This window comes from Stegostoma tigrinum, chromosome 6 (genome assembly GCF_030684315.1).
Source record: "Stegostoma tigrinum isolate sSteTig4 chromosome 6, sSteTig4.hap1, whole genome shotgun sequence".
Lineage (NCBI taxonomy): Eukaryota > Metazoa > Chordata > Chondrichthyes > Orectolobiformes > Stegostomatidae > Stegostoma > Stegostoma tigrinum.
This window is the reverse complement of record NC_081359.1, coordinates 20,941,231-20,950,105: the sequence shown is the minus strand read 5'-3', so window position 1 is coordinate 20,950,105 and position 8,875 is coordinate 20,941,231.

Sequence of the window (8,875 nt, the reverse complement as noted above, 5' to 3'; positions counted from 1 at the left end):
TGTTTTTCAAGACCCCCAATACCTCCTCCTTGTTGATCGCAACATGACCCAATCTTCACACCCTTCCCAGACTCAATATGCACAAAATCCTTTTCTATGGTGAATACTGACACAAAGCAATCATTTAATATCTTGCCCATTTCCCCTGGCTCCACACATAAATTCTCTTCCCTATCGCTGAGTGGGCCAACCCCTTGCATGGCTACCCTCTTATTCTTTATATATGTATAAAAAGCCTTGGGGTTTTCCTTAATCCTATTGACAAAGACTTTTCATGACTCCTTTTAGCCTTCCTGCCTCTTTGCTTAAGTTTCTTTTGACGTTTCTTGTATTCCACCCTTGCTTTGTGTGTTCCCACCCTCCTCGCCTTGATAAATGCTTCCTTTTTCTTTTAGGTTAGGCTCACAATATCTCTTGTTAGCAAGGATCCCTAAACTTGCCATACTTATCCCTCATTCTCTTAGAACATGCCAGTCCTGAGTTCCCAGCAACTTACACTTGAAAGCCTCCCATACACCATACATTCATTTTCCCTCAAACATCTAACTCCAATCAACATTCTTCAATTCCTGCCTACTAATGTTGTGATTAGCCTTCCCCCAATTTAGCACCTTCAACTGACAACTACACCTACCTTTATCTACCAGTAACTTAAAGCTTACTGAATTATGATAACTGTTCCCGAGCTGCTCTCCTACTGAAGCATCAACCACCTGGCCAGGCTCATTCACCAATAATAGGTCCAGTATGGCCCCTTTCCTAGTTGGGCTATCTACATACTATTTCAAGAAGCCCTCTTGGATGCTCCTTACAACCTCTACCCCCTCTGAGTCCTAAGCACTAAGTCAATATGTGAGAAGTTAAAAATCACCCTCGAGAACAACCCTGCTACTTGTTCCTTTGGCCAAAAGCTGCCTACATACCTGTTCTACTATCTTCCAGAGGTTGTTGGGAGGCCTGTAGTAAAACCCAAACATTGTGACTGCACTCTTCCTGTTCCTGAGCTCTACCCATATTGCCTCATTGTATGAGCCATCCAAGGCATCCTCCCGCAGTACAGCTGTGATATTCTCCTTAACAAGTCGTGCAACTCCTCCACTCCTTTATCTCCCCCTCTATCCCACCTGAAACATCTGTATCCTGGAACATTAAGCTGTCAATCCTGTCTGTCCCTTAACCAAATCTAAATGATATCATAGTTCCAAGTACTAATCCAAGCTCTAAGCTCATCTGCCTTACCTGTTACACTTCTTGCATTGAAACAGATGCACTTCAGCCCACTACACCGCCTTGTTTCACATCCACACCCTGCCTGCTCTTCCTCTGAGGCTGACTGGCCCTATTCTCTAACTCCCTTTCAGCCTATTCACCTTTGTTTTGGTTCCCACACCCCTGCCAAGCTAGTTTAAATCCTCCCGAGTGACACCATCAAACCTCCCAGCTGGAATATCTGTGCCCTTCCAGTTTAGATGCAACCCGTCCTTCTTGTACAGGTCCCACCTGCTCTGGAAGAGATCCCAATGGTCCAGATATCTGAAACCCTCCCTCCTACACCATCTATTTAGCCACATATTGAGCTGTACTATCCTCCCATCTCTAGCCTCACTAGGAGTGATCTTAAGATTACAACCTTGGAGGTTCTGCTCTTTAACTTTCTACCTAACTCACTGAACTGCTGCTGTAGGACCTCATCACTCATCCTACCCATATCATTCGTACCAATATGTATCACAACCTATTCACCCTCTCCTTTCGGAATGCTTTCTGCTCGTCAGAGGCATCCTGGACCCTGGCACCAAGGAGACAACAAATTTTCTTTGACTCTCTTTTACATCCACAGAAGTGCCTATCTGGACCCTTAACTGTAGAGCCCCCATAGCTACTGCTCTTGTGCTTCATACTATATCCTTCTCTTCATAACAACAGAGCCAGCCATGGTGCCACCAGTCTGGCTGCTGCTGCTTTTATTCCTGATAGGTCATCCCTCTGCAACAGTATCCAAAACAGTGTACTTGTAATAGAGGGAGTGCAGCCACTGGGGATTCCTGCACTGACTGATTGACTGCCCCTTCTAGTGGTCTCCCATCTATCTGCCTGCACCTTGGGTGTCACCACATCTCTAAAACTACTGTCTAAAACACTTTTCACCACCCTCCTGCTCCTAAGTACACCCAAATGCCACTGCAACCCATCCACACAGTCTGTGAGGAGCTGCAATTGGGTGCACTTCCTGTAGAAGTAGTCATCCGAGACATTGGAAGCATCATGGATCTCCCACATCTCACAAGTGCAGCACTTAACCCTACTGACTGATATTTCAATGCCCAATCAAGCTGTTTATGAAAACTTATTAAACACTTACCCTTACTTATCGTTGCAAATACCCAAGGTAGGTCTTCCCTCACTCATCATCTGAGGATGGTCCCTGGATCTCTCCCTTAACCTTTGCTTCTGGTCCTCACAGCAGTGTGTGCTTTTTTTTGGCAGGAGGAGGAGATAAGGGCAGGAAGCACTGAGGAAGTGTTTGGGGTTGAACTGTCACCTGACAACAGCCTCTTCCCAAACGACCTTCAGGAAGCAGTGACTAGGGTGATGCAGATCTTCCCCACATTAGCCAATTAGCATCACCACTCCGCTGTCCTCTTTCGGGTCAAATGAGTAGAAGACAGAGATAGAAGATTTTTATATTTACAGCAAAATAATAAAAGCGCACGAAGAACACATTTATTATTGAAAATTTTTCACTGGTGCTTAAAAATATGATTTAATTTTAACAAAATACATCTTTAATATTGTTATGACTCTAATGGAAAGAGTGTTGCTATAAACAAGTCCCACAATGCAATGAGCAATACCAAAAGTGTAAATATTTTATTTAATTGTCAAAATTGCTAATTAATTTTTCTTCAGCACTACTATCCATAATGAAACAGATGTCTACCAAACTTTGATAATCCATTCAAAAATAACTTGTTTCTTAGAACCAAACTTATTTATACTATAAGTGCAAAATGATTTAACAACTAAATCACCGTGTAACTAAAACATATCCCCTTCATCCAAACAACATACCTTTGAATGACTGATGAAACAATACTACTCTGCAGGGATATGTGGATTTAAAAAGAAAGAATGGAGAAACGCTTCTTGGTGAGTCAAAAGTCCCAATTTAAATGATGTAAGTGAGAAGGCATCTCACAGTCCCATCAATTTTGTTGTTGATGAGAATGAGATACTAAACAACTGCAGAATTGATGATAATTTCAAAATTGTGTTTCGTTAAAATTCTGTCATAAATCCAAGTATTTAACTTTATCATAGTCCTGCAATACTTAGCTGAATCAAGAGATAGATCCTTGTAATTCATTCCACTTTATGGTATTCTCATGATTTTCCAAGGGAGTCAGAGTCTGGCTGCTCCAACTGGGAGGTCTTTGTTTAACTGAGTCTCAAACAGTTATACTGGAAAACATAGTCATTGTATTTCAGAGGCTGTTGATAGGCAATATTTGGCATAGACCCTCTTCCAAACCACATTGTCTAGCAATTAAAACAATAAAATCCAGCATTTATCTCACTTAACACATCTCCCCAAGTTGTTTCCACAAAATTATCTAATTATTTGAAAATAATAAGTGAACCATAGTATACTTTAAATTTTGATGTTTCATTTTCAAGAAATCACACATCAAAAGTTCTTCAGCCCCAAAAAATCCAAAAACTTCAATTTCTTCTACTTTTCTTTATTGTTATTTTAAAGACTCTGTATTCCCAACAATGGTTTTTAAAAGATGTCAGGTGTAATTCCCTGGGCACCACCCTTGCTTCTCTGACAGAAAATTGTGTACTTAAATCCAGTTAGGGGTTGAGTGAAAAAATTGAATTAGCCCTCTCAATGCAGCACTTGGCTCTTTTTTGAAAGAAACGTGAAAACCAGGTCCCATCTGTTCCCTCAGAGGGATTTAAAAATGTTTTCGAAACTATATTGAATAAGAACTGAGGGGCTGTTCTTGGTTCCATGGCTAGTATTTATCCTCCAATCACCATATAAGACAGCTTGTCTAGCTGCCTTGATTCTACTATTAACCCTTAGTAAGATCAATTTTATCAGTCAAACATACTGTTACTCTAAAACCTCAACTGGGTCTGATTCTAAATTATTATAGGAACTGAGTCCACTTTGCCAACTATCCATTTATTCCAATAATCAGATTACCTCACTAATAGGAGTTTCCAGATTAACAAAATCAAAAGTTGACAGGAAAGAAAAATCAAGAAAAGTTCAAAAAGTCAAAAAGACAAAGATAAGAGAACCTTATCTGCGTGCATGCAATATTCACAACAATGTAAATGATATAAAAGGGTCAAGTGGAGGGAATAAGTACACCAAAATTTCATTACAGAGACATGCAGCTAGGCTGTGAACTGAGTATTCAAGGATATTTAATATTTAGGAAGGGTAGACAAGAAGGAAAAGGAAGTGTAAGTGTGCTAATAATAAACGATGGGCCCAGGTATTACTAAGGAAAGCTTGGATTGGGAAAAAAAAAGTGTGGAATTTGTTTTAGTGGACCTAAGAAACAGCAAATATTGGTGGGAGTTATTTTTAGGCCAGAAAACCGTGGTGATAAGGTGGGGATTGTTTTAACCAGGAAAAGAAGAAATATGTAGCATGGGTAATATGATTCAATCTGCATATCGACTGTGTAAACAAATTAAGCGCTATCGCTGTGGAAGACAATTTCCCAGACTGTGTTAGGGGTGGTATTCCAAAGAAATACGTGAGTAACCACAATATGATAGAATTTTGCATTACATGAAGCTTTAAAATCTGAAACAAAGGGGTCAAATTTGAATAAGATAAATTATGAAGGCAAGACGTACAATCTGATTAAAGTGGATGGAGAAATTACATTAAAAGACATGACAAAACAGAGGCAACATATCACTGCTAAGTAACTGTGAAATGGCAAACTGCAACTATACATTCTTTCAAGGTACAAAACTCAATAAAGGCCAGTCAAGAATTGCTGTCAAAGAAAGTTAAATATTGCATGAGATTAAAAAACACACATTTACAAAGTTGCCAGAAATCACAGTAAACCAAAAGCTTGAAATATTTCACAAATGCACCAAAGGAGGACCAAAAAACTGCTAAAGAGTCAGAGAATAGATTATGAATACAAATTAGAAAGAAAAATTATAAAAATAGACTATAAATGTATCTGTTGGTATATGCAAGAAATGATGCAGGGAGAGACAGAAGAACTTATAATAGGAAATAAATTAATAGCAGAGAATCTAAGTAATTATTTTGTGTCTGTTTTCATTGAGGAGACTGCAATAAATCTCCTGCAATGAGGAATCCAAGTGACTAGGGAGAATGAGGAGTTGAAAGAAAGTAGTTTTAGTAAGAGGCTTATATTGCAGATTTTATAGGGTAAAAAAGTTAATTTGTCTCTGGGACCTTATATTCTGAAGTCTAGAGCATTGAAAGGAGTGGCAACAGAGATAGATGATGCATTGATGATCATCTGCTCAAACTCTGTAGATTCTGGAATGAATCATGGAAATGTGGAAAATAAGAGGAAAAATAGGCCATTTGGGTCTTTGATCCTTGCTCATCAGTCTTAGGTGATCATCAATTTGTGCCCGTTGCCTACATAATTTGCCTTATTCAAATTTGACATGAGCTATTTGAATTTAATTGCCTGACTTCCAAATATGGTGCAAAATTCTACCATATAGTGATCACTTTTATTTCTTTATAAATACTGTCCCTAACACATTCACTTCCACATTCGTTGACCCCTTTCGCCCTGTGCTATAACCAACTCCTCCTTGAAATTATAAATTTTTTTGGCCTTGACAGGTTTCTGCGATAGCAGATTGGAAGCCAGTTTGAATGTCACCCCAATGCTCATAAAGGGAACAAGAAATAATTTAGAGTAACTGCAGACTTTACATCAATATGAGGAAACTACTAGAATATTTGTAATAAATATGCACTTGGATAATAATGATCTGATTGGGCACAGTCAACATGGATTTGTCATTGGAAAATCATGTTTACCAATTTTTAAAATATTTCTTTTGTGGATTCTACTGATGAAGTTGATAAAGGAGAGTTGATGACAAAATATATTTGGATACACTCCAAAATATATTCAATCAGAAATCTTTGGAATGTTCAGAACTTGTGAAAGACATGATATCAGGGCAAAACCTTTGATTTCTGTTCTCACTCAAGGTTATGAATTTAAGGATGTATTGCGAGTTAAAAATCTGCCAGAAATGTCATATTAGTAACCAAAAATTTCCATACAGAAGCAGGTGAGAGAGCCTCCAAGGGAAAGGAAATGTTTCTTTGCTCTACTTTAGCTCCTTTCAGTTGTTTATAGCCGCTTGCACAACTCGGAACATTCTTGTGTCTCTCTGTCGGTAACTGCTTTGTCACAGCTCTTCAACACTCAGTCTTAGAACAACTTCTTACTCAATGTTCCGAATTCTCAGAACTGAACTGTAGTCTGGCTTCGTTTAAACAGAAATGTTAGATATCATGGACATTTCTTTCATTTGTCTTGACAAGTTGAAATTTTGCAAACTTACACGGCTGAATTTTCTGGACTTCCAGTGCAGGAAGTGAAGATTTGGGATTTGTGTTTGTGGCACCAAACCCATTGTGATTCTGACTTTTTATGTAGTCTAGATTTCAATGCAGGATTCCTACTCCTAAATTGGATTCAGCTAGTGCTAGGGCAAAAGATGCTGACAGTGCAATAGCTCTAATGCTGCTGTAGCACCAGAAAAGGGCATGAAAGTATCAAGAAGCTCCAGAAACAGAATAAAACTGGATTCTTTCATCCTGTGACTTTGAGTCCTTTTGTCTGCCAATGTAAAGATTACCTCCCTTCTTCCAGTTTTCCCAAGGAACAGAAGTAATGGGCTTGGACATGAGGAAAATTCAAAGGAAGCTGTGCTTTTCACAGCCACTTACAAGTTGGGAAGAGGGGAATGGCTAGGCACTGGGAGTAGGGCAAAAATCAAATGCTTTTATATGATATCTCCCATGAACACCAGACATCTTAAAGCACTTTATAGCAAATGAAGCAAAATCACTTTTAAAGGGCTTCAACTCCATAGAATCCCGACAACATGGAAGCAGGCCATTCAGCCCATCAAGTCCAGCACTCACATTTTGAAGAGCATCTAATCCAGCCCCATACCTTTAACTTATCCCCATAACCCTGCATTTCCCATGGCTAATCCACCTAGCTTGCGCCTCCTGAGATATTATGGGCAATTTAACATGGCCAATCCACCTATCCTGCACATTTGGACTGTGTGAGGAACCAGATTAACTGGAGGAAACTCATGCAGACACAGGGAGAATGTACAAACTCCACACAGATAGTCATGCAACAGTGGAATCAAGCCTGGGTCTCTGGTGCTGTGAGGCAGCATTGCTAACTACTGAGCCACCATGCCACCCCCTTGTAATTCCTTTTTTATTTGCAATTTGGTACTATCCTCCCACTGAAAAATTTGGATTCAAGACAAACCAGTCAAGGAGAAAGCAGAGTCAAATACTGTCTTTAGGCATACGGGGCAGCACAGTGGCTCAGTGGTTAGCACTGCTGCCTCACGGCACCAGGGACCCAGGTTTGACTCCAACCTCGGGCAACTGCCTTTGTGGAGTTTGCACATTCTTCCCATGTCTGCGTGGGTTTCTTCCAGGTGCTCCGGTTTCCACCCACAGTCCAAAGATGTGCAGATTAGGTGGATTGGCCATGCTAAATTGCCCATAATGTTCACGGAGGTGTAGATTAAGTGGGTTATAGGGGATGGGTCTAGGTGGGATGCTCTGAGGTTCAGTGTGGGCAGGCCAAAGGCCCTATTTCCACACTGTAGGGATTCTATGATTCCATGAAGTCTGTACTACTCTGTTTAATGTCTGTTAAATCTAAATACAACTATGCATGTAAATCTGAGTGATATCGAGATCTAAATTTACCACCATATTGAACAAACCAATATTTCACCTTCAATCTATCTAACCAACTTTATCCACATGGCGCTACATATCTTACCTCTGGGGAGCAACTCCTTCACATCATTGGAAGGTTGTTCTAGGGTGGTAATGATCTAAACAACAGTTTTAATGTTGGAAACATGACCGCCAAGTTGTAGCAAGCTCCGACAAAAAAACAAAAGCAGAGTGTACTGAGCAGATAATCTACTTTTGAAACCTTCTTTGATCAAAACTGTGGCATGGGCTCCTTTACATTCACTTGAGAGGGGCAAATTGTGCGGTAGTTTAATGATCCATCTGAAGGATGCCGCACAGCTGATGGTGTAACACTCCTTAATGTTGCGCTTAATATCTGTTCACAAGTTTTAGCCTACTTTCAGCTGAGCCACAGTTGATACACAGTAAATGTGAGGTAGCAATTGTAAAATTGCTGCTCAATTTTATTTGGGATTAAGATGGAAAATCTCACCAATTTGTGTTCATACACTTTTTATTTTTTAATTAAATCATAACATCAGCACAGTGCAATTGTTTTTGAATAAAATGAAACCTGTACCATTAGTTAATTGAAAATATCATTCCTAATTCTGAATTTAATTGTCAATAATGAATTAGAAGTTTATCTGTCCTCAACACAGTTTCAGGAAGTTTGTTTTCAGAAAGACCCTATAACAAATAATTAACATTGGCCCTTAGTGACATCATCATAAGCATTGGTGAATTTATGCCATTACTGAGCATTCAAAACAATTTTCTGTGTAAATAGCTCTCTCCATTATTCAGATTATTAATAATTCCTCTTTGTAGAAATTCAGTGAGCTGGCAATGGAACAAAACTGAACT